General features: G+C 40.1%; 1 protein-coding gene across 1 annotated transcript in view; it reads left to right on the forward strand.

The window, feature by feature from the left end:
• Positions 1 to 1314: 1314 nt before the first annotated feature.
• Positions 1315 to 26099, forward strand: part of sub1b (SUB1 regulator of transcription b) — a 137459-nt gene continuing 112674 nt past the window's right edge. The window contains exon 1 of the mRNA XM_056270042.1: positions 1315 to 1321. The gene's annotated coding sequence lies outside the window, so the exon portion shown is untranslated. The remainder of the gene's footprint in view (positions 1322 to 26099) is intronic.

Here is a 26099-nt window from a genome sequence, read left to right on the forward strand (position 1 = left end):
TGTTGAAAACTTTATAAGTTGAGGGTTTGTGTTTAAAAGGGGAGATGTCACGTGTTGATCTAAACAATACCGTTGTCATGCATACTTGACCTGTAGTGCTGAACCGGAAATTAAGTGAATGAGGTCACCCCCAGTAAAATGACTGTTGTGTATGTGACACCTCAGCAACAACAGATGAAAGGAGATTAAAGTCCGTCTGTTTACGGAAACAAAATGTGTTTTATCTGTCTTTTTAAATTAGATAGGCCTACAGTAGCTCATTAAAATGCTACACTTGGGTTCAGCTGCATACAGCACACCTCTTATCAACTCTTATCAGTAAACAAGCCACACTTGTGACCTCCCTCTAAGCTCTTTAAAGTCAGCCTTGTCTTCTGTAGTGCATTTTATTAGTATTTAGCAAAAACAAAAAACAATGACTTAATACAGCGACAACCTTATTTATTTTAATACCCTGTATTTGGACCTAGGACCTATAGATCACGAGGTCCATTTTATACACTTTCACCACCCCACCTGATGTTATTTAAATGACAACAGGGCAAACAGAATATCTGAACAGGACGAATATCAACCTATACGAATACAAATGAGCTGCTCAACAGCATGGCATAGTCTATATATTTGGGCCAGGGAAAATTTGATTCTTCCCCCTGGCTTCCTTGAACGAACGGGTTCATTTAACCCGCTACAAAATGTGTTAAGTCAGACACTTTCTGCTACCTGTTTAGTGACCACTCACGTGGTGTTTGCATAGTTTGCCACAGCTGAAGTTAAATAAATGCAATATTTTTTCAAATACAGACGTTTCAGATGCGTTTCCATTTAATACTTTATGTACAGCTTAATACAGCGTCTGTTTGAACAAGATTAAGTTCAACTAACATAAGCCTATAATATTTAAATATCAATATAAATAATGTAGTGGGATCTACGTTTAAAAAAAAAAAAAAAAGTTTTATTTTGATAAACATGACACAATATAACATCGCGGCTACATGAAAAGAGCTTTTACTGTTATTAAAAAACAGATTTGTGAACATTAGTGGAACTGAAGGTGTTCGAATAAACACGAAACACACGTGATGGTTGTCATGCGGTGGATTTGGCCAATCGTGGAACAGCTGTGTCGTCATCAGAGCTCGTGCAGCTACTCTGGAGAAGCTGCGCCGAATGAATCAGCCGGCTGCTCTCGAATCGCTCTTGCGGTACTTTGATGCCATACGTTAGTCAGGTGGCGTCGGCGCTGTCTCAAGTCGGACACAATTTCTAACCGGCATGCACTGCTTCAAGTCAGCTGGCGATCGGTCTGCACAGCGCTGTATGAAGTCGAACGAGCCTTATGACAACATAGGACACATGACAAGGGGAGCACATGACGAAACCAGGAACATGACAATGAGCATGAATTACAAAATAAAAGACATGAACAGCGGTAGTGTATAAAATTAAATTGTACAGTAAACCTATTTCTCGAAGTACAATGAACTTTTAAATAAAAAGTTAGTGATAGGTCTATTCATTCTCTTTTAAGCAGAATGTAATGTTTCTAATATCAAAAATACCTTTCCTTAATGAAACTTAATGAGCCTCTCCATCAATTAAAACAATATGGAGTTCTAAGTAGGGGAGAGTGGGGTAAAGTGAGACATTTTTTACATTTGCTCTCCTCTAAGCGAGCTAAAATGATATATCAGTAAAATTTACACATTTCCCATTAATTCAGGATGTTTCCTAGCAATGGAAATTATCAGAATGTATTCAGGACGAAGGGCAGTGAAAATATGATTGTTTTTTAAAAAGTGGTCTTGTGTCTCACTTTACCCCAGCTTAGGGGTAAACTGAGACAGACCAGAGAAATCAAGGGGGTAAAGTGAACCAGCGGGGGGTAAACTGATCCACTTACTTTTTATCAGAGCCCTGGCTCCCTGGAAAGCAGACGACTGGTATCAGTCAGGAGTAAGTATGGGTGTGGTTACAAGGAGAAAAGTGATCTCGACAAATGCCTCCAACCTAGGTTGGGGGACCCTTTACAAGGGCCGGCTCGTCTCTGGCCTATGGTCAAGCCTGGAGAAGCGCCTACATATAAACTGTCTAGAGATGAGAGCAGTCGCTCTATCGCTGAAAGCCTTTCTCCCGTACTTAAAAGGCCACCACATCCTGGTCCGGACGGACAACATTGCAGTGGTGTCCTATATAAATCGCTAGGGCTGTCTCAGGTCAAACAACCTGCATGCCATGGCCAAAAACCTCATCTTATGGGCTCAGCACAACCTGCGCTCCCTAAGGGCGGCGCATGTGCCAGGCATCCTGAACCAAGGTTCCCCCAGGGGAATGGTCTCTTCACCCACAGATGGTCCAGCTAATATTGAGCATCTTCGGCGAGGCAGAGGTCGACCTCTTCGCCTCAGAAGACAACGCTCATTGCCGAATATTTTTCTCAATCGTGCTTGCCCACGATTGGCCGAGCCGCCCGCTGTTTGCATTTCCTCCGGTCACGATGTTACCACAGGTCATCGAACGGATCAGGGAGAGCAAGTGCGCAATGCTACTAATAGCACCTCTCTGGAAGACCCAGTCATGGTTCTCTGTGCTGGTACAGCTGCTGGAAACAGCCCCATGGCCGGTTCGGCTGAGGAGAGACCTCCTCACGCAGCCAAACCGATTAATCTGCCGTCCCGTCCCGACTTGTGGGCCCTTTATGTATGGCCCCTCAACGGATACCCGGGTGTCTCCCGGGAAAGGGTGCTGAACACGATCACTGAGGCAAGAGCGCCGTCAACTAGACTCCTCTACGCTCAGAAATGGGTGGTATTTTCTGGCTGGTGCGCTGCACGGAGCCTGGACCCCTATTTGTGCAAAGTATTGAGTATACTCGCCTTCTTACAAGGGCGTTTGGACGCGGGTCGTATACCCTCCACGTTCAAAGTGTATGTGGCTTTGATCAGGGGATCGCTTCAGTCGACTACCTTTGGCTGAACTGGCCAATGTAAAGGCTTAGGCCACACCCATTCTGGAGGGCTCTGACACGCCAGGGCGCGAAGCAGCCTTATTGGTTCTTGCGTCTGAGCCGCCTCGCCATAGGTTTGTGCAGTTGCCGCAGCACATCCAATGACTGCACTAGCCGTTCATCTGAGTCTGCTGTGCATCTGCACTGCGTTTTTAAAATTTTGGCTTCAATATTCCACATTTTTAAAACAGGGCTTCTCCTCCTCAATATCTTGTCAATATCTTGTCAGGCTTGTCAATGTTTCTATCCCTTGCAGCTGCTCTTATAGACTTCTTTCCTTCCTTGACCTCAGCGGCTGCACTCTCCATCTCCTCGAGGGGTGTTTTTCCCCAGGTTGTCTTCCTGGTGTATTACCTTGGCATGATGGCTTTTCTACAATGTTTATGACATTAAAAAATAAAACATATGTAATGTAATATTACATTAAAATATGTTTAAGACTAAACTTAACTTGTGCCTCATGTCTCACTTTACCCCACAGCATTTGTCTCACTTTACCCCACTGCCACATTTTAGAAAAAAACAATCTCTCTTAGTAATTCAGGATACTCTTCAGCTAGCATCATCACATGGTTTTATATGTTAATAGTTCATCAACATGTATGATATAAGTTTTTCTACCTGAATCAATTTGCACATTGATTAAGTTGATTAAGTTGACAGCAAGAAAATTTACTTTTACATGCAAAAACAATATTTTTGTGAAAAAAACATGCTTATCACAGCATCATGAGGTCCTCTCCTTCATGGCCAAGGGGAAATGGGATGGGCTTGAAAACATAATGGTCACATTACCACAAATGTGTTCCGTTGACTAGATACAGGGGGTGTCTCACATTACCCGATGTCTCACATTACCCCGCTCTCCCCTACTAACTGTTGTTATTTGCCACTTCAATGACCACTGTAAAAAAAACAAATACTTCTGCTCTTGGATAAAGTTATGCATGAGGAATGTCAGAGATAATGCTGTTCATTGGTTATACTTATGGTTTAACATGAGGCAGCAGCCTCTGCAGCCGTGCAGTCTGGAAACTTCCACACACCTGCCAGCTTATTCAGTCCTGTCAGCGGACACATGGAGAAAGCCTGCTACAAAATAAGGCATGTTCTTCACATCTCACCAGTCAACAAGCACTTTGTGGTTTACATCCCAAAATAGCCCTTCAACCTCACTAACACAAACTTTGGATTTTTCCAGAAAGACTTGACAGGTGTTTTCAAAACTAGTCTTTGCCAGTCGTTTAGAAGGGTACGATTACAGTACCTACAGAAAATCTGAGCTGTTCAAGGAAAGAGTTTGACTTTGAGAAGTAATTATATTTTATTGCAATGCTTCAGTAACTGGAATGTTTTATCTGCTTGCCAAAATACAATTTTTAGTTACTACAAAAAAAGCAAACTCTGCAACCGAAAAGTTCAATATTATATTGAAAATCGTGGCATCCCTAGTTCCCGCGGCTCTCGGCCCGGCCCTAATTGCCACAACAACAAATATGGTCAGACAGACTACAAATATGGCTATATGGTTTATATGCGGTTATAAATTAAATTTTTTCTTCTTTCCGGTTTTGCAATGTTTTATACGTGTCGCCTACTCAAATGAAAACACTTCCAACATGACTGCACATTTGCGGCGCCATCACCCAGCGATATCACTGTCTGAAAGCTGGATAGCAGAGCAGGTAATACAGTCACATCCGAAAAGCAACAGTCCCTGGCTGATTCCTTCCAGCACCAGAATACATACTCAACTGGTTCTGAGAGACACAAAAAATAAAAAAAGGCAGTGGGGATGTTCATTGCCAAAGATTTGCAGCCGTTTTCTGTGATTGGAGATGAACGAAAGCGCTAAACCGAAAGCGTTTGATCCGCATTACAGACTACCGTCTCACACTTTTTTCAGCGCCGAGGTAATTCCCGACCTCTATGAAAAGACATGCAACACTGTTGTATTTTTATATATATATTTATTTAATATTATACAATACACTAGGACTGTGTACAAGTGGATTTTATTTGCTTTTAAGTAAAATAAAGAAAGAGTATTGCAATAAAAAGTTTTTTTTTTTTCTTAACCTCTTTCTGTTCCTGTAATGACAGGTAGTGACCTAGAAGTGTCATTGTTCTAGCTGAGGTCAGAGAGTGCCGAAGAAGAGATATACCGGATGTTGCTGTTGTTGATGTGCAAGCTATCATGTGAATAAACCGGACACAGAGAGAACTCACGTGTTGTTGTCTTCTAAGTATTATTAAATGCCTGTAAAGGATATCAACAGACATTACATGGTGTAAGAATAGCCTGTGTGTCGGTAAAGAAGACATGGCGAAGTTTAGCCCGCCAAGCGAGTTTAAGTTTGAGAGCCCAACCGAATGACCAGAATGGAAACAGCGATTTCGCCGCTATCGGTTGGCCACGAAGCTGAGCAAAGATGACGGCGAGATTCAAGTAAGTTCGCTGATCTATGCAATGGGCAGTGAAGCTGAAAAGATATTCAGTTCATTTGAGTTTGAAGAGGAAGATGATAAGAAGGACTTTGAAGTGGTCAATGAAAAAGTTTGACGACTACTTTATTCCAATACTCTTTCTTTATTTTTCATTGTTCTAGCTGAGGTCAGAGAGTGCCGAAAAAGAGATATGAACTGAATATTTTATTGCAATACTCTTTCTTTATTTTTTCCTGGGCTCTACCATCTCACGGGACCTAAAGTGGTCCACCCACATTGACTGTGTCCTAAAAAAGGCGCAGCAGAGGTTATACTTCCTAAGACAGCTGAGGAAGTTTAACCTGCCTAAGGAGCTGCTGATCACATTCTATTCAGCCATCATTCAGTCTGTCATCTGCTCCTCTATCACTGTCTGGTTTGGGTCAGCTACCAAACGGGACAGGGCCAGACTGCAACGGACAATAAGGGCTGCGGAGAGGATCATTGGAGCAGACCTTCCCTCCATCCAGGACCTGCACCGGTCCAGGTTCAGGAAAAGGGTAGTAAAAATCTCTGTAGACCACTCTCATCCTGGTCACAAACTTTTTAATCTTCTCCCCTCTGGTAGACGATACAAGGCACTGTATGCCAAAACCAGCCGACACAAAGTCAGCTTCTATCCACAAGCAGTTACTTTGTTAAATACTCAGAAAATCCTTTATTGAATGCACTAATTAATATATGATCATTGTATGAACCTGCACGGCTCTATTTTACTGTATTTAAAATTCGAAGACAATACTGATATTGCACTATCCCCCCGCCCTCCCCCCCTCCCTCCTGCACTTTGTAATTTCCACTGTATTGCCAGACTAAACATATAGCAGTATTCTGTTTTTAATATACATTTCTTTACTTTGTGTTTATATGTTATGTGAGTGTTGTAGCCTGTTGGAGTTAATGAGTGTTGTAATTTGAGAGCCTCATTGTTACCAAGTCAAATTCCTAGTTTGTCTCTGCAAACATGGCCAATAAAGCTGATTCAAGACGCAACATCATACACGAGCGTGCATGTTTCTATCAACGGAGCCAGCAATCCGGGGAAACGGCGGAGATGTACATCAGGACATTATATGAGTTAGCAGAGCACTGTCAATTCGGGACTACGAGGGATGAACATATAAGGGATCGTCTTGTGGTAGGAATAGCAGACAAGGAACTTTCCCGCCAGTTCCAGCTCAAAGCAGACCTAACGTTGACGCATGTGATTGAACGTGTGCGCCAGACAGAGGCGATAACGCGGCAGGTTAATCTTCAGACCAATCGACCGGACGCTCAGCTGGCCAATGTTAATGCGGTAAAAGGGAAGGATTGGCAGTATAAGAAAAAGAGTCAGCGACGTGGGACCAGCAGCCAGGTGACCAACACAAAGGAGGAGTGTGGGAGGTGCGGTAAGCCACAACACTCTAATGAAAGAAATTGTCCTGCATTAAAAAGCAAGTGTAATAAGTGTCACAAGGAAGGACATTGGGAACGTAAATGTCGTTCTAAAGCAGTGAGAGAAGTCACAAGCGAACAGCCTGGACTAACATACTTCCTAGGAGCAGTTGACAGGGAGGATAATGAGGATACATGGACTGTAGGCTTACCTGTAAACAATGTGGTAGTAACCTTTAAAATTGACACAGGAGCCGACGCTACCATTATTGATAAAGGGACATTCGAAAAGATGAGTCCTAAAATAAAGCTTGAGCCTCCTGTCACACGTTTTGTTAGCCCAGGGGGCGATCTCAATTGCATAGGCATGTTCCAGAGTATCACCAGCTATAAGGGGAGAAAGTACTCTCTGAAGGTGTATGTGACTGAAGGAAAAAGCTGCTTACTGGGCCGTGAGGAAGCAGTGGAAATGGGTCTAGTAAAGAGGATGAATGAGGTCAGTGGTGTGTTTGGATCAAACGGGTTATTGAAAACTGAGCCAGTCAGAATAGCCCTGCGTGATGATGCCCAGCCATATGCAGTGCCGACAGCCAGGCGGATACCCCTGCCACTGGTACCGCTGGTAAAAAAAGAACTGCAGCGCATGGAGGAGGAGGGCATAATCGAAAAAGTAACACAGCCAACAGAATGGTGCGCCGCGATGGTGCCGGTACTCAAACCCAACAAAAGGGAAGTCCGCCTCTGTGCAGACCTCAGGAAACTGAACAAAGCGGTGAAACGGGAGAAGTATGTCCTGCCGACGGTGGAGGAAATAATGCCAAAGCTCGCCGGATCAAAATTGTTCACATCGCTGGACGCAGCAAGTGGATTTTATCAGATTCCCCTGCATGAGGAGAGCAGGATGCTCACCACTTTCATCACTCCGTTTGGGAGATATGCCTTCCGCCGTCTTCCTTTCGGAATTACAAGTGCTCCTGAAATTTTCCAGAGGAAAATGGCGGAGACTCTGGCCAGCTTAGAAGGGACAGAGATCTTTATGGATGACATTTTAATTCACGCAGAGACAGAGGAGCAACATGACCGACGCCTGGCTGAGGTGTTGAGGGTCATCGAAGCAGCAGGGCTCAAGTTGAACCAGGCAAAGTGCAAGTTCAAACAGAGACAGGTTCGCTTCCTGGGTCATCTAATCGACGAGGCAGGCGTCAGGGCCGACCCAAACAAAGTCACAGGAATAGGGAACTTTCCACAGCCACAAAACGCGACAGAACTCAAAAGATTCTTAGGGATGGTTAATTATTTAGCCAAGTTCATTCCAGAGTTATCAACAGTGGCTCACCCACTGTACGAGTTATTGAAAGGAGACAAAGATTGGATGTGGGGACCTGCACAGTGCGAGGCATTCAGGAACTTAAAGACTGCACAAGCCACAGCTCCAGTACTTACCTTCTACGATGCCAACAAGCCCACCATAGTGTCAGCAGATGCCAGCAGCTACGGGCTGGGCGGCGTTCTACTCCAGCAGCACGGGGATCACTGGAAGCCCGTGGCCTACTGCTCCAGACGATTAAGTAGAAAAGATACGCACAGATCGAGAAGGAGTGCCTGGCAAGTGTGTGGTCCTGTGAACGGTTTGACAAATACCTATATGGACTGGACGGTTTTAGACTGCTTACTGATCACAAACCATTGGTGCCTCTCATGAACAGTAAAGACTTAGACTGTGTCCCAATTAGGTGCCAGAGGCTATTAATGAGACTCATGCGTTTCAATGCCACTGCGGAGCATGCACCTGGCAAAACATTAGCTGTAGTGGATGCGCTCTCTAGGAGCCCAGAGCAATGTTTTGGGGATGGGGTCTGTCATGAGGAGGTGGCGGCTCACATCGAGGCTGTCATGAGTCAGGTCCCGGCCACACCACATCGGATGGCGGAGCTTAGACAGCACACTGAATATGATAGACAGCTCCAGACAGTCATAGGCTTCATCAGGAATGGGTGGCCTGATTATGTTGGAAAGGTACCTGAGGTAGTCAAGGACTTCTACCAAAGGAGAGGAGAACTATCTGAAATAGATGGCATGGTCATTAGAGGCAACCGCATTGTCATTCCCACAGAAAAGAGGAAGGCCATCTTAGAGAGAATCCATGGCGGACATCAAGGCCTGGTAAAGTGCAGAGAAAGAGCTTACCAATCCGTATGGGGGGCTGGAATGTCTGGTGAGATTGAAAAAACAGTACAGCAGTGTGCATTTTGTAGAGAGAACAGAAACACACAGAAGAAGGAGCCATTAATGCCCAGCGAGCTCCCATCTAGGCCATGGCAGAAAGTTGGTATAGATCTGTGTGAGTTTAAGAAGCAAAACTACTTAATAGTATCGGATTATTACTCTAGATATCTGGAGATTTTGAATCTGCCTACAACTACTACCAGCCAGGTTGTAGCTAAGCGGAAAGCCACATTCGCACGTTTCGGCATCCCTGAAGTGATGGTGAGTGACAATGGGCCCCAGCTATCTTCAGCAGAGATGAGGGAGTTTAGCGAGAAATATGATTTTGCTCATGTTACTTCCAGCCCATACTACCCTCAAAGTAATGGACAGGCAGAGAGGGCAGTTCAGGTAGCGAAGTCTATACTGAGACAGGAGGACCCCCTCCTTGCCCTGATGGCGTACAGAGCCACACCCACCTCTTCGACAGGAGTCAGTCCAGCAGAACTGCTGATGGGCAGGAAAATCAGGACCACCTTGCCCACCCTGCAGGACAATCTGAAACCAAACTGGCCTAATGAAGATGTGATCAGACAGGCTGACGCTGCAGCCAAGCAAAGGCAAGCCTATTACTATAACCGCAGGAATGGAGTAAGGGTCCTAACCCCACTGAGCCTGGGGGACCCGGTGCTAACAAAGTTGGATGGACAGAAACAGTGGACAATGCCTGCTGTCGTTCACAGCTCCAGCTCTACTCCAAGGTCCTATATCGTGGAGACAGCACAGGGAGAGCGCTATAGGAGGAACCGACGCCACCTGCAGTCCACACCCAAACCGATCACACCTGTCAGTGAAAGCCCGGACCAGATTGCTCCTGAAGTCAGGAACACTGAGGGCACACACGGTACTGAGACACAAAACACTCCCACACCCACACAAGGGACTGTAACCATCACTCGCTCTGGCAGAGTGAGCAAAGCCCCAGACAAACTGGACTGGTGATTATGGACTCTTGATTGTATAGATCTGAAAGGGGGGGGGGGGGGGGGGAAAGGGTATTTGAAAAAAAAAATGGTTGATTTACTGCTGTTTTGTGTTTCAGAAAATGTTGTTTGCAAAAGTATGAACAGGTGGAATGGTTATTTTCATTAGCCACCATTGGGGTTAGAAGTTAACAAGACAGTTGAGTTTACAACAAGAAAGATTGTTAAGAGAGAGAAGTGTTGTTGCTAACAGTATAATAACAGTTCATGTTAACCAAGAAGGGCAATATCTTTGAGGGGGAGATGTAATGACAGGTAGAGACCTAGAGGTGTCATTGTTCTAGCCGAGGTCAGAGAGTGCCGAAGAAGAGATATACAGGATGTTGCTGTTGTTGTTGTGTAAGCTAACATGTGAATAAACCGGACACAGAGAGAACTCACGTGTTGTTGTCTTCTAAGTATTATTAAATGCCTGTAAAGGATATCAACAGACATTACAGTTCCTGTCGCCTAAACATAGGATAACAAAAAAAAATGATGTGCCAAGCCATCAGAACCGAACCGAAAACCGTGGTTAAAAAACAGAGGCATTTATTAAACCGTGGGCTAACTGTATTGTTGAACTTGTATCCCTAATTGGAACGTAGTGAGGCAGGTGGCGTGAGTGCTAATAAATTATGAGTGTCACCTGCACGCCACACCAGTTTCGAGTCCCATGGAGGAGCTCCAGAAGGATAATAGGAGGAGTGAATGACAACAGTGCAAGATGAGAGAGGATCAGGCCTAGGAAATTTATGTTGTGTTTTATGTTTATATGCAGCAGTTATCCGTTAGGGGCTGTCACTTTACTCTCGTTTTGTTGTTTGTTTCACCTCCTTCTTCCCTTATCAACAAACCTTCGTTACAGTGGGAGGAAGGAGGATCGTGATGTCAAAGAGCACTTGTGACTGTGGGAAATCCAAGGTGCCATTGAGCGTCCATGGTGGAAGACTCTGCTCACCACCGCCCTGCTTGCCACAGTTGTCAAGGTTTAATGAGGTCACCTCTGGGGAATGATACTCTAAGCGAAATTCAAACAAAGTTAAACAGTTTTTTAGCATTCAAAGACTTAAAGCAATAGCACAATCAAACCTGCCAATTAATGTATTCAAATGTTGTGAAACACTTACAGTGCAAAAGTGAAAGAACTGAAACCCGTGGGGGAAAATTTCCAGTTGAATGTGTGAGAAGGCCGTGGGGGCTGGGCAGAGTGTCAGTGTAATATACGCCGATGTCAGAGGTGAGACACTGTAGGAGTGAGACCCCCTTATTCAGATTCATTCATGCACTCTCCGTTCTCATTGAGGACAATGAATTGCACTTACAGGGGGCTCTCATATGTAAATGAAACCCTACACAGGGTACAATTCATCAAGTACCCATACTTGCCATAAAGACCAATATAGTGATGGCCATCCACAAATGAATGGTTGTTTTCAACATGATTTACAATGATGCCAATACGGACTGAAATAGGGCAGTAATGAATGGACGGATTTTCAATGGAAGCTTTAAATCTGATTATTTTTGGGCCCTTCATTGGTAATACATCTGGTGTTACGTTTTTATTTTATTTTTTCAGTTAGTTTAATATTGTTTCTTAGGCTTCCATCAGTTTTTATTTTCAAATATAACCGACTCATGCATAATGAGTTAGCCACGGCATTTGAAAGCTGTACATGTATTTATACTATAAGCTGTGTTTCTCTCAAGTGAGCTCCGTTGTAAATGTCTTTTCACAAGTCAAGGGCTGAATGAAGTCTAGACAAGACAAAGTAAGGGTCATACCCATGCTTTCCAGAGAGGTTAGGGAAGCCACTTGGAAAAGTATTAGTGGGTGCACTTACACAAGATGTGACATAATAATGATGCAAAACCCTTCTGATGTCAGCAGAAGTCAACAGGATAAACCCTTTAGATTTGAGTATACAAACATGAACATACACAGTAGTATGCTGTAGCCTATATTATTTAGTCAAAAATGTGTTTTGCCATTTTGCCTGGTTATTAAAATATTAATCCTGATATTAAACTTTGAACAATGGTTCGTGAACTAAAACAAAAGGGACTACACTGTAAAACATGATTTTTAGAAGTTGAGAATAAAATAACATTATTTTAGTATGTTATAATAATAATTTATTTATGCCTTACAATACTTGAATGTATGGAAGCTTGTTTCCACCATGGAATACAAAATAAAAAAGGTAATTGTGACTTTTTATCTCACAATTCTGACTTTTTTTTCTCAGAACTGTATGATACAGTGGCAATTGTGTGTTATAAAGTCAAAATTGTGAGTTATAAAGTCAGAATTGCGAGATGTAAACTCGCAAGTGTGAGAAAAAAAAGTCTGAATTGTTTGAACCCTTGCTTCATTTAGTATACGCGAAACCATGAATATGCAAATTATTCCCCACCACCACTCAATCACACCAGCTCAGAGTACCTGATCCACTCGTTCAACTGTATTAAACACAGCACAATGGCAAGTGGAAATATTGGTTTAACTCAGCCATTTATGTTTAAACCAGCAGAAGAAGAAGAGGAAGAGTGAACTATAAAGTGTCGTCTACAAATCGATGTATCAAAATGGTAATACATTTTATTTAGCGCTCTCAAAATTTTCGGACACATAATGGTAATTATTTTATTAGCCTTTGGCTTGACTATGTTATCAAACAGCTAATAATGTGTTGCTAATGTTACACAAACCATGTTCCAGTTCATCTCAGAGTCAGACTTCAGCATCCAGCATCCTTAGAAACGCTTTGAACAGGGATTGGTTACATGTTTGAGTAGAAAACGAGCGGTTTCAAACCGCGTTTATGAGACTGTTAGTTGCACTGCATTTTTAAGAAGAAAATACTCAGCAATGGTGTTGACTAATGAATTTGCACTTGGTCTTCTTAAAGCATATTAAAACACCTCGAACAGACATATAAACAACATTAAAAATGTGATTTTCACAACAGGGGGTCTTTAAAATATATTCTGATTAATACATGCATAAATTAGGAGTTTTATTAGATTGTCGAAACCAAAATATTGATTTAATCTGCATATGGTAATCAGATTAATGCGTTTACATGATTAACATAATTGGAAAATACCCAATAATAGAATGTTACTGTGCTTGTAAACACAGTCAATTATCTCATTTGGTGAATAGGCTACTTCTGTTTACCAACTGCAAGGAAAAACTTTGCCACTTTTAAGAGTGAAAGTTTAGTAGATGTTCAGACTAGAAATTCTAGTTAGAAATAACTAGAAATTCACAAACATGCTGAAAGAAAAATGACGTTAGCAATGCCAACTGTAATTGTTCAACTTTGTGCAAAACACATCCCAAACGTTAATGGTCCACTGTATTTTCATATACACATATCTGCCATTGCACCCAAGCACCCAGACCCATGCACCACAAGAGAGATAATATAAATATTTAAATTTCATACCAGCAAGGATCTATTCAAATGTGACTCCATTCATCTCTGAACTTCGACCATCCTTAACAACTCGTTAGCTTCATTAAACAGATAACCACTCTAGCTAAATATATGTAAAGCACACCTAATATCAACCATACAGAACCCACATTTTTTCTATGAAACTGGCCATCCTTCCTTACTCTTTGCCTAATGGTGCAGCATGAGATGTAGAGATGTAATCCCCCAGATGAGAATTTAATCTAGAGGGGGCGGGTTGGTTCAGTCCTGTGGTCTCCCCTCTGGATGAGCCATGCATTGCTGTCGGGCGGGGTGCCAGATGCTGTCCTGCTTAACCCAAAAACAACAACTGTACCACAACCCACTGACACTCCCCTGCTCTAAGTCTCACCATTCTCTCTAGATGCACCATTACGGTCTCTTATTTTAGACTACACACTGCTGTTCATTTTTTCCAGGACACACTCTCCACTTCAGTGCTGTAAAAGGTTGTTGATGGTGGGTTCATGTAAGAGAAGCATTAAGACTTGGTATTTTCTATTTTCATGATCTGTATAGCTATTATGAAGCGATCAAATGGAGAAACCAAGCAGGAGTGCGTTTCACAAAAGCATAATTATTAGACAACTTTCCATTTCTTTTGAATTGTGTGGGTAATGTTGGAACTTGCGACCATAGTTGGCTTTGGGAAACGCACCCCAGGTCAACAGCATTCTGATGCAGTGTGGAATAGTAGGCTATATTTAGTGTACAGTGTATACACTATTTAGTGTGTACACAGTGCACAAAATAATTACTGTCATATGATTTTAAAACTATACAAAGTTTTGGTAATGATAGTTGAGACATTTGGCTTGGAATTTTATCGCTTTCCATATGACTCGTACAATGGATCAGAACATTACTGGGAATTTGGGAATATGACATGAAAATATGAACATGTGTTGACAATCAGCTAACAAGTTACTGCAAAGTAATCAAAGGCCAATGAGTGCAATGGTTCAATCTGGTTTAGAAGTTTAGTCATCATAATCAGCTTACTTCTTGTTTCTTACCTTATATGGTACTTCTGAAAGTGCATATTGCATCCACACAATGAGAGACACACATTGTGTACATTAGATCATTGGATATTTATTCTTTTCGGGATAGGAACAACGGTACAATGGTAATGAGAGGTCTAAATGCTGACTGCCATAACTGAAAAACAGTGTGTAATTCTCCCACCAAAGCAGAAACAGACACAAACAAAGGAGGAGACTAAAGGCCCATTCACACCAAGAACGATAACTATAATGATAAATATATTAGCGTCCACACCAAAACACTATTGTTCTTTTTTACGCGCGTAACGCGTCTTTGCATTGACTTAACATTGAAATCACTTGCGCCAGACGCTCTATTCGCGTCTGGTGTGAACGGACCATAAGTGGTGTCCGCAGAATAATATAGAATTCATAGACAATTGGAAAAGTTTTTGGGGCAGACCTGACCTTTTGAAAAGAGATGGTATTCATACCTCCTGGGATGGTGCTGCTCTTCTCTCTAGTAATATGGCACATAGTCTTAGAGCTCAAACATGACAATCTGGGGCTCAGGTCAGGAAGCAGACAGACTGGCTAAACCGACCATCTGCCAGCTGTCTCACGTCACCAAGGTCAGATAAATCCCATCACATAGAGCCTCTTTCACCTAGATATCATCATATAGAGACTGTGTCAGTTCCCCAAATTAGGACACAAAAAACTTCCAAACCCATCTAAGGGTAAAAGTTTAATTGATGTTCAACAAATAAAAAACAGATATAATACAAATGAACAAATGATAAAGCTTGGGTTGCTGAATATTCGATCCCTTACTTCAAAAGCACTTATTGTTAATGATATGATTACAGACTATAACCTAGACGTGTTGTGGTTGACAGAAACCTGAATAAAACCAAACAATTACATTACTTTAAATGAGTCCACTCCCCAGGATTACTGTTATAAACATGAACCTCGTCTGAAAGGCAAAGGGGGAGGTGTTGCTGTAATTTATAGTAATATTTTCAAAATTACTAAAAAGTCTAGTTTCAAATATAATTCTTTTGAAGTGTTGGTGCTTAATGTAACAATATATAGTGTAAATGATAAATCACGTTTGAGATTTGAGCTGGCCACTGTATACAGGCCACCAGGGCACCATACAGACTTTATCAAAGAATTTGCTGACTTTCTATCAGAGTTAGTACTCGCTGCAGATAAAGTCCTAATTGTTGGTGATTTTAATATACATAACGAAAAAGATGCATTGGGATTGGCCTTTAAAGATATTCTTAACTCTATTGGAGTTAGGGTTAGGTAACACGTGTCATGACCTACTCATTGTCGTAATCATACTCTAGATCTAATATTATCACACGGAATTTAAAGTTGATACCGTTGAAATTCTGCAGCAGAGCGATGACATCTCAGATCATTATCTAGTCTCGTGTAAACTTCATTTAGCCAAGGCTGCAAATCTGACTCCGTGTTACAAATATGTTAGACCTATCAATTTTGCCACTAAAGGTTGCTTTATTAATAAACATCCTGATCAGTTTCATCATCTCAGCATCCCAGATAGCTTAGAATAACTCGAGACACATTACTTTAGACACAGTTACTCCGTTGCGCTTAAAGGGATACTCCACCAGTTTTTCTTATTAAACTAGGTTATTCCCTTAACTAAGACGAGTTGATACATACCTCTCTCGTCTCAGTGCGTGCACTATATCGCTCTGTATTGCCGCAAAACTATGTTAGCACTTAGCTTAGCCCATGCATTAAATATGGGCCAAGCAGAGAAGCGACCAAACACTTCCACGTTTTCCCTATGTAAACACAGTTACTCGAGTAGTGTAACTTGACCTGGGCTGGTGACACAAAATAAACCGTTGCGCTTTTCTAAGCGTTTAAAATTGATGACTATATTGTATGGCGGAATACCATAACAAGTGCTTTTGAGCACTTCGACTTGGCGCAATAATATCTTCACTCGTGAAAAGTCCCGGCTCCCGCTTCCTCTCCCCCTCCCTCTGACATTTCCGTCAATACAACCAACGTGACATGCGCCGGTAGTAGTAGTTCGAGCGGAGTTGACGAAGTAACAGGTTGTTGGAAGCTAGTTAGCTTAGTTAGCATTCTAAACAGCACAGGCTCTCAATTTCGGTCGGCATCTGTTCGCAACAGTCACACTTGCACCACCAATTGCTGTTTGCCCGTGGTCTTTCGCCAGCTCCGGTCTGTTCTGGATCATATCTTTCTTGCCTCTCACGGTCCATAAGAGCTAATTCCTCCTCCGTGTACTCGGGTTCAAACAGATATGGCTCTGGGTCTTCTACAAAGTAGTCATAATCATCTACAAAGTCCGCCATTGCAAATGATCTGCAGTTTGCTAATAGCACAGCACAGGTAGTAAAAGTCACGTTGGTTGTATTGACGGAAATGTCAGAGGGAGGGGGAGAGGAAGCGGGAGCCGGGACTTTTCACGAGTGAAGATATTATTGCGCCAAGTCGAAGTGCTCAAAAGCACTTGTTATGGTATTCCGCCATACAATATAGTCATCAATTTTAAACGCTTAGAAAAGCGCAACGGTTTATTTTGTGTCACCAGCCCAGGTCAAGTTACACTACTCGAGTAACTGTGTTTACATAGGGAAAACGTGGAAGTGTTTGGTCGCTTCTCTGCTTGGCCCATATTTAATGCATGGGCTAAGCTAAGTGCTAACATAGTTTTGCGGCAATACAGAGCGATATAGTGCACGCACTGAGACGAGAGAGGTATGTATCAACTCGTCTTAGTTAAGGGAATAACATAGTTTAATAAGAAAAACTGGTGGAGTATCCCTTTAAAGAAGATTAAAGAAAATACTCCAACGCCATGGTACAACGAGCACACTCAGGCCCTTAAGTAAGCAGCCAGAAAAATGGAGCGCAACTGGAAGAAAACAAAACTAGAAGTATTTCGCATTTCATGGAAGGAGAGCTCGATTGCATACAGAGAGGCGTAAAAAGCTGCTAGATCTGCTTATTTTTCAACCCTATTAGAAGAAAATAAACAAAACCCTAGGTATTTATTTGAAACAGTGGCTAAACTAACGAAAAATAAAGCTTCAAGCAGCACAGCAGTAATGACTTTATGAACGTCTTCACTTATAAGATTGATAATCAGGGAGAAACTTATAACTATGCAACCGTCTGCATCGCATCAGGGAGTGCATTGTAGTCTCCCTAAGGACAAATTCGATTCATTCATTACTATAGGAGAGGAAGAATTTTTTCTAACTCGTTAAATCATCTAAATCGACAACATGTATATTAGACCCAATACCAACTAAGCTAATGAAAGAGATGCTTCCAGAGGTCAAAGATCCTCTTCTTAATATAATTAATTAATCTTTGTCATTAGGATACGTACCAAAAAGTTAAGCTGGCTATGATTAAACCGCTTGTTAAAAAAACACAACTTGATTACAGGCCGATCTCGAATCTACCTTTTCTGTCAAAGATACTAGAAAAGGCAGTATCTTCACAACTATGTTCCTTTTTTAGAAAGAAATGATATCTGCGAGGATTTTCAGTCAGGATTTAGACCGTACCATAGTACTGAGACAGCTCTCATTAGAGTCACAAATGATTTGCTCTTATCATCCGATCATGGTTGTATCTCTCTAATAGTGTTACTCGATCATAGTGCTGCATTTGATACCATCGACCCCACCATTCTTTAAAATAGACTTGAAAATTATGTTGCCATTAGTGGAAATGCATTACCATGGTTTAAATCATACTTATCTGACCGTTATCAGTTTGTAGCAGTAAATTAAGAGATATCTTATCGATCACAAGTTCAGTATGGTGTACCACAAGGCTCAGTACTAGGACCGTTGCTGTTCACTCTGTACATGCTACCCTTGGGAGATATCATTTGGAAGTATATGGCATTAGTTTTCACTGTTATGCTGTTGATACGCAGCTTTATATTTCTTCACACCCTGACGAAACTTACCAATTCACAAAATTAACGGAATGCATAGCTGAAAAAAACTGGATGACTAGCAACTTCCTATTACTTAATTCTGAAAAAACAGAGATTCTGATTATTGGTAAAAAAAACTTCCTCACGTAATAATATAGAATACGGTCTAACACTTGATGGCTGCTCTGTCAAGTCTTCGTCGTCGGTTAGGAACCTGGGTGTGCTCTTTGATACCAACCTTTCATTTGAAAGTCAAGTGTCTAGCATCTGTAAAACCTCATTTTTTCATCTTAAAAATATATCTAAATTGCGTCATATGCTCTCAATGAAAAATGCAGAACAATTAGTTCATGCGTTCATGACATCAAGGCTAGATTTTTGTAATGCTATTGTGGTTGCCCTGCATGCTTAATAGCTTAATTTATTCATCTGTTGTTCGTATTACTGAAGTGATTCGTATTACTAAGTTCAAATGCATGATGAATATGACTGGTCATGTGATGTCAACATGGGGGCGACCCACAAAACCTTTTTTTTCTTTCTAGAAGACAGATGTCATTTCATGTAGTTAAACATAATTTTAACATTATTTATCAAGCGCAAAAGTTTTTATTTAGCTAAAATAAATAAATGAATAAATAAAAATACAGAGTAACTATCCCAGTACTGAAAACTGACTGTTAAATTACTCTTTTTAAAAGTTGGCATATTCGCAAATGTAAATTACTTGGTTGAGGCTAAAAAAAAAGTGATTCTTTCATCATAATAATAGATACAGAAACTTGCTCTTATTTGGTAGTAATAACCCAGTGTGGATAAATCAGGATGGATAGATAACCGTTAGTCAACCTTTTTTCTCCATTGAGTCTTAGCACAACCAGCCACAAGGCAAAAATGCGACAAAGTTCAGTGAAGGGAAACTCAGGGAGTTCAGAGAAGCTTATAAACTATATAAAATAAAACTTACCATCCGTGAAACTCCATTAAAAAGTGTTAGCAGACTGTATTTACGTGACCAGAGGAAATGTTAATCCAAATCAATGAAATTAGCTGCATTCACAAATCGAGTCCTCATGAAACGCTTTGATAGTGATCTGAGAAAAGTACCGCATGTACATTTAACAGCTGAGCTGTTTTCGTCTCTGTGTTATTGTAAAAAAAAAAAATCGCCTCCCTTTTGGTCAACTTTGACAACTCTTTCACAAAGGATGCAGCAGTAACAGTAAAGGCTCAGTTTTAACACATGCACGCGATTCGCCGTGAGGAGTGACGCAGGGAGTGGGCGGAGCGACATCGCTGCTGCTGCTGCTGGATCTGTCTGTAAACACAGAGCAGGTAGATTTATCTTTTTAGAGCAGTTTTAAGCTTTAAAAGATTTCAAGTGGAATTGAAACTGTCAAACTGAGAGCCCATACAGATGTGCCTCTTTTTTATATTAACCCCCGAATAAAATGCATGTTTGAGCTGTTTTAACTGAAAGCAACTTTCACTGACAATAAGACTATCTTAAAATATGTTAGTGCCAATGTTTTGTCTCAAGATGCACACCAGTAATAACAATCTACTTAAACGTCCTAATTGAGCTAAGGCTTAATCTTAGCCCTGTCTGTGAAACCAGGCCTTAAATGTCTGAATTGTGTGCTGTTAAAGGGTAAAGACTTTCTGTTTTTGTTCTAACAGTCAATATTCGACTGTCTATATAATGTAAATCTGTTATATTCTGTTTTATCATGAACAGCAACAATTGGAATAAGATTAGTTTTTTCTAACTGATTCTGTTCAAGTAAAAACGTATTTATTTATAGCCTACTGTAGCCTACATAAGTGCATTTTTGGCGCATAAACAGTTAAAGAACCATCTGGGAATCCCCAGCTGAGTTTTGTCTGGGCATGGCAAATCAGATCATACAAGTCTTTTTTTGAAAGGCTTAAGGCTCTTAACTCCTTTTCAGATCAGACTTTCCCTGCTTTTAACTATCTCATTCAGTATCACATGCCTATAAACTTAAAAACACCAAATACCTTTTTAAAAGCAGCACTTTTGTAAGGAACTGTTAAATGAATGAAGTGATTTCTTTTTCAAGGCTTAAAGGAATTTCACTGTTTGTTTCAAACAGGAACACGAAAAAAAATGTCTCAGAACAAAAACTTGCCACTATTTTCGTTTGCTTTCAAACACAATTGCATGTGAACATTTTTGTTTATGATTCAAATGGTGATTAGAAATATTATGATTAACACAGGGCTGTTGATTTGTTAGCTTTAATTCTGCTTGACTATAATTGTTTCATATCACCCCAAAATGAACACTTGCCTTATTCACCTGCATTTTTATTTAGTTATTTATTTTGCTCCTGCAAGAAAGTAGGTAAGTCATACATTTGTGATTTTGAGTCCCTTCAATATGGCACTTAATACAACTGATGGAGATGGAGATCAAAAAATCTGCTCAAACCTTGGCTTTTATACTTTAGTTTACTTTTTTACTATTAATATTTCACTATTTTACATTCAAAAAGCTGTTCTGCAGATGAAGTATTGCACTCTTCAACTGCAGGAGTCTATAGAAACAATGGACTCGCAGGCATTCTCGGGCCCAGGTGGTTTTGATTTGGGAGGCGCTTATGTGCCTTTAGGTCATTTATTATTTCAAGGGAAGTGAAATTAACCATGAAGACAATGTTGCACTTTCAGACTGCTGGACACCCACAGATTGACCACTGGTCCAAGTTAAGGACAGACATTTCAGCATGTGAGGGATAAATTCCATCATAAAGGAAAATTATTGAAATGGAATAGACATTAATCGAAAACTGAACAGGCAATGCATTTACAGAGTGCTCACCCCTTGATTTTATTTCTGCATTTTGTTATACTTCCAAATTTTAGCATGTTGAATAAACAATAAATTCAACACAAACAAAGCAATCACCCCCTATATATTCCTCTAGTAGCAAGTTACTACATGAGTCGTCTTAGTTATGTCTGCATGAGCTTTCCACATCTCAATTCTTCAACACAAATTCACTCCATCTCTGCCAAATTAGAAAGTGTTGGCTTGCAGCAATGTTCAGGTCATACGTAAAAATATTCAATTGGATTAATGTCTCAGCTCAGTCGGAACCATTCCAGAATTATAAGTGTATTTAAACCATTCAATCATACTTTTTTTCTGAGTACTTTATCGTCTTGCTGGAACATGAATCTTTAATCAAATCCAGAATATGTTGCTGCCACCATCAAGTCTGATAGAGATGTATGGTTTTACCAGGGTGTTTGTGGTAAACATGTGCTTTGCTTAGACTCCTCTTTAATCTATTGATCAGACCACAGTTTTCTTCCCAAAGTTTTTTCCCTTCGGGATTTTGTTGCATCCTGTCTAGTAACTTCTACACAATATGATTAAAGGTTTGCTGTTCTACACACACTTTAACAAAGATGCCCAAACTTTGAAGTGCTAAAAAGACATATGGACATCTTTGCCCATTCTGTCCCTTGATATTTTTTAACTAAGAAACTTTTATACAAAACCATCATCACCAAGTTTGTTTATTTATTGCATTAATGATTGTAAATAATGTTCAGTGTCTTTGTAACAACATGCCGTGTTAAAGGGATACTCGAAAAATGTAAATTCTGTCATCATTTACTCACCCTCAAGTTGTTGCAAACCTGTATGAGTTTCTTTCTTCTGCTGAACACAAAGGAAGATATTTTGAAGAACGATTGGAACCAAACAGTTGTTTGGCACCATTGACTTCCATAGTAGAAAAAAAATACTATGGAAGTCAATGGTGCCAAAGTTCCAATCGTTTTCCAAAATATCTTCCTTTGTGTTCATCAGAAGAAAGAAACTCATACAGGTTTGCAACAACTTGAGGGTGAGTAAATGATGACAGAATTTTCATTTTTGGGTGGAGTATCCCTTTAAAGTGCCCCTATTTTGGATTTTTGAAAATGACCTTTCATGTAGTGTGTAACATAGCTCTAAGTGAATGAAAACATCCTGCAAAGTTTTAAATCTGAAAGTGCACCGTATATAAAGTTATTGTCTTTCAAAAGTATGAGTCGACTCTGAGTCAATGAAATGAATTGTTTTTCAAACGAGTCATAAGCCGTTCCGTTGTGACGTCGAGACGAAACATTAGCATATTGCCCGCCCACTTGCGCGTGCAGACACCAGGGAAAACTTGAACCTCAAACCAGCAGCTGATTCCTGTGGATACTGGACAGCATCATGTCGAGAAGATGTTGTGCTCTAAATTTTGTGAGGGCAAAGCCAATTTTTTTTCACTGCCCAAGGACGAGCATGTGAAGAATCAGTGGTTAAAATTCATCTTGACCACGATATTACAGCAGTATAATCCTAAACTTTTGCTGTGTTTCCTTTATTTAAATTACGACTGCTTCTCAAATCTTGGAGTTCAAACTGCTTGCTCTTGAAAGATGGTGTTCAAAATACTTAGTTTAGAGTTTTATATTGTGTAGGTCTCCTGCTAACTGGCTAACACACACTGTCTTACTGAAAAACTTCTGCTAATCAGTTGTGGGCCACTATTACCTAAAACTGTGTCTATTAATGTAGATTATCTCTCGTTCTCACTACTTTGAGGAAAGATTAAGCATGGAGCAAGATTTGTTTTACCAACGTTTATGTTACATCATTCATTCACGCTAGAGCTCGGCTAATGCATGCACTGTTGTTGATACAGTTTCCACATGTTCACCGCAATATATTAGAAAAATACTTGTTAAATAAATAAGTACAAGTAAAATAATCGGTTTGTTGATGGACATGCACTTGTTAATGCTGATGGTGAGGAATTACAGTTGCAACATCTCATAATGTACCTCAAACTGAGTAGTGTATCACTGAGAGTTGTCCTTGCGATGGAGGTTCGGGTTGAATAATTAGTTCTTCCAGTGTTTTATCATCGGACTCACGCTCGGATTGATATGGTCAAATCGACGTCATTGTTAGTTACTGTGTTTAGTTTACGGTGTAGAAAGCCTCAGGACACGCAGAGTTGACGTTGTTTTGGCACACGCGCTGTACACGGTAGACCAATCACAAGAGACTGAGCCATCTGGCCAATCAGAGCAAAGTAGATCGCGGAAGGAGGGATTTAGAGAGATTGATTCATCTGACATTGATTCATCAGTCGTTTGAGAATCATTGAAAATGTGGTGATGTGCAAATATATTATGAGAAAATTAAACAGGTTTTTTTTTTACCTTTGATGCATGTAAACCTGTTGTAGGAGACTCCAAACAACATTAGGAAACTTTAAAATAGCATAATAGGTGCACTTTAAATTGTCACTTTATATATTATTTATTTATTTATTTATTGCAAAACTGTGCAGCCCTTTCCTATATCTCTATCCATGATATTGATCCATAATAAAGATGTTTGGATGAGGGATGGATGTATGGATATCTATATACAGATGCACAAACAATATCAAACTATACAGATAAAATAGTACTGAATTATGTGTGTTACACACAAGTGTTACAACTAACCCCTCTGTCTGTTACAATTAACCCCGCATAGCCTATGGGGTAAGTTGTAACATTTGCACTTCTGTCACTTTCAGAGCAACTGTACGAAAATGGTAGGTCCTAGAAAAAAACTTTAAGTGTTCATTTCTAGCAGAGATGTGTATGTTGCTTGAGTAAAAAAAAAAAGATTAATCTAACTTAATTATTTTTAATCAAAGCTGAAACGCCTATTGAGAATGAGTTTGTGTTTACCCTGTTGAGAGTAAACAGATTTCCACTGTATTTTGTGAGCAGGGTTTCTCTATACGTCAGGGTTCTTGTATTTACACACACTTCCCATTTGGTCATTTTCAATAAGTCTTTGAGTGGTATTTTTCCCATAGCAGTGGATGTTTGTTTACAAATATATAGTGATGTTGAGTCTGGTCTATTCTTGTGGCTGGCCTGGTGTGCTGTCTGGTTTCTGCAGACGTTTGGCCAGCTGTGGTGGAAGGTTGTACCGTGTCTGCCTACGCAATAGCCTCACTGCATTAACATCTCAGCAGAGCTCATCTCTTAACGCTGAAAGAAAACGCTTAGCCAAAGGGTCAGAAGCGAGCATAACACCTTCATCCTTCAATATGGTTGAAACATGTTTCTCTGGCATTGTCAATGATGACTCATAGTTATGTAAAATTCTGTCTTTTCCTTAAAGGGCTTGACATGCATAAACTCACTTGGAAATGTTGAGGCTTGGAAGTGTTTGATTATGTTGACTTATCCAGTGATTAAAAACCAGTCTCTGCTGATATATATATATATATATATATATATATATATATATATATATATATATATATATATATATATAACACAGCTCACCCTGTTAGCTGACAGGATTCTGTTATACTTTGTAACTTTCTCAGAAAATTGATTCATAACTTCATGAAAATGTGGTCAGTCTGATTGACAGACTTGCAAGATTTGTTTAAAATGCTGAATTAAGTAAGCCGCAAATGTGATACTGGCTCCTTTGCATCTCAGAGTCCCAGAGAGATAAGAATCTATAGGCAATCTACAAAAATATATGTTGTGAGGATTAGATTCACTGTAATCTCTTATCTGCTGTAACCTACCAACACAAGAAATATTTATAAATCATTATCTGTTTTGGCAAAGCTCTTATGAAGACCTTATACTTTTCTGTATATTGCACAATTAATCTCACTGACTTATCACTGATAGTTTCATAAACAGAACAGAATATACTTTATAGTCTCCTAGAAATTTATTTTAAAACTGCATGTTGGTACCAAGACACTGAACACTAATTTATTTAATTATATGCAATAAATAAATACATACATGCATACATTTTAAAACCATTGAAACACAATAGTGATTTATAAAAAAAAAAAAAAAAAAAAAAAAAAAAATCATCAAATATTGTAATTCTAATTGAATTATATTTGTGTGTGGCAGCTGCATGCATAATTATTATTATTAATAATAATAACAGTAATAAAAAATAAAAATCACATTTTATTGCATGAAAAACAGGCTATATTCTTAATAAATAAACAAGTGATCAATGCATAGTAAACAAATGTGGGGGGCAAATCATACTTTGACATTTAAATTCCAACATTGTTTGTGAAAGTCCAACAAAGTTAAATGTGGCTAAATAAATACTCAAACCTGAAAAGTTGTGTGGCTCCCTGTTTTCATTTCATTACCGTTGTACACTTGGTTAACACTGTGCTACAACTAACCCCGCAGTGTAAAAAATATTTTAAGCCTATCTAACAGTTGCTAGGAGTTGCTGATATGTTTCAAAATGGTGCTATGTTTTACCCAACAAAACAGTGATTAAGGTAATATAAAGTTAGATTTGGTGACGTAGGCTACACACCCAACTCAGAAACCGAAAAAAACGTATGATGAAAAAATGTACTTGCATGGTGTCAAAACACTCTTTGTCCAGTATCTTCATGAAATCTTATCAAAACTTTCCACAAATCAGCGGGAGACCGTCTTCTGGCAGCGAGAGAAGAAGAGCGGAAA

This window comes from Rhinichthys klamathensis, unplaced genomic scaffold, assembly GCF_029890125.1.
Source record: "Rhinichthys klamathensis goyatoka isolate OS25496 unplaced genomic scaffold, OSU_Roscu_1.1 h1tg000296l_1, whole genome shotgun sequence".
Classification (NCBI taxonomy): domain Eukaryota; kingdom Metazoa; phylum Chordata; class Actinopteri; order Cypriniformes; family Leuciscidae; genus Rhinichthys; species Rhinichthys klamathensis.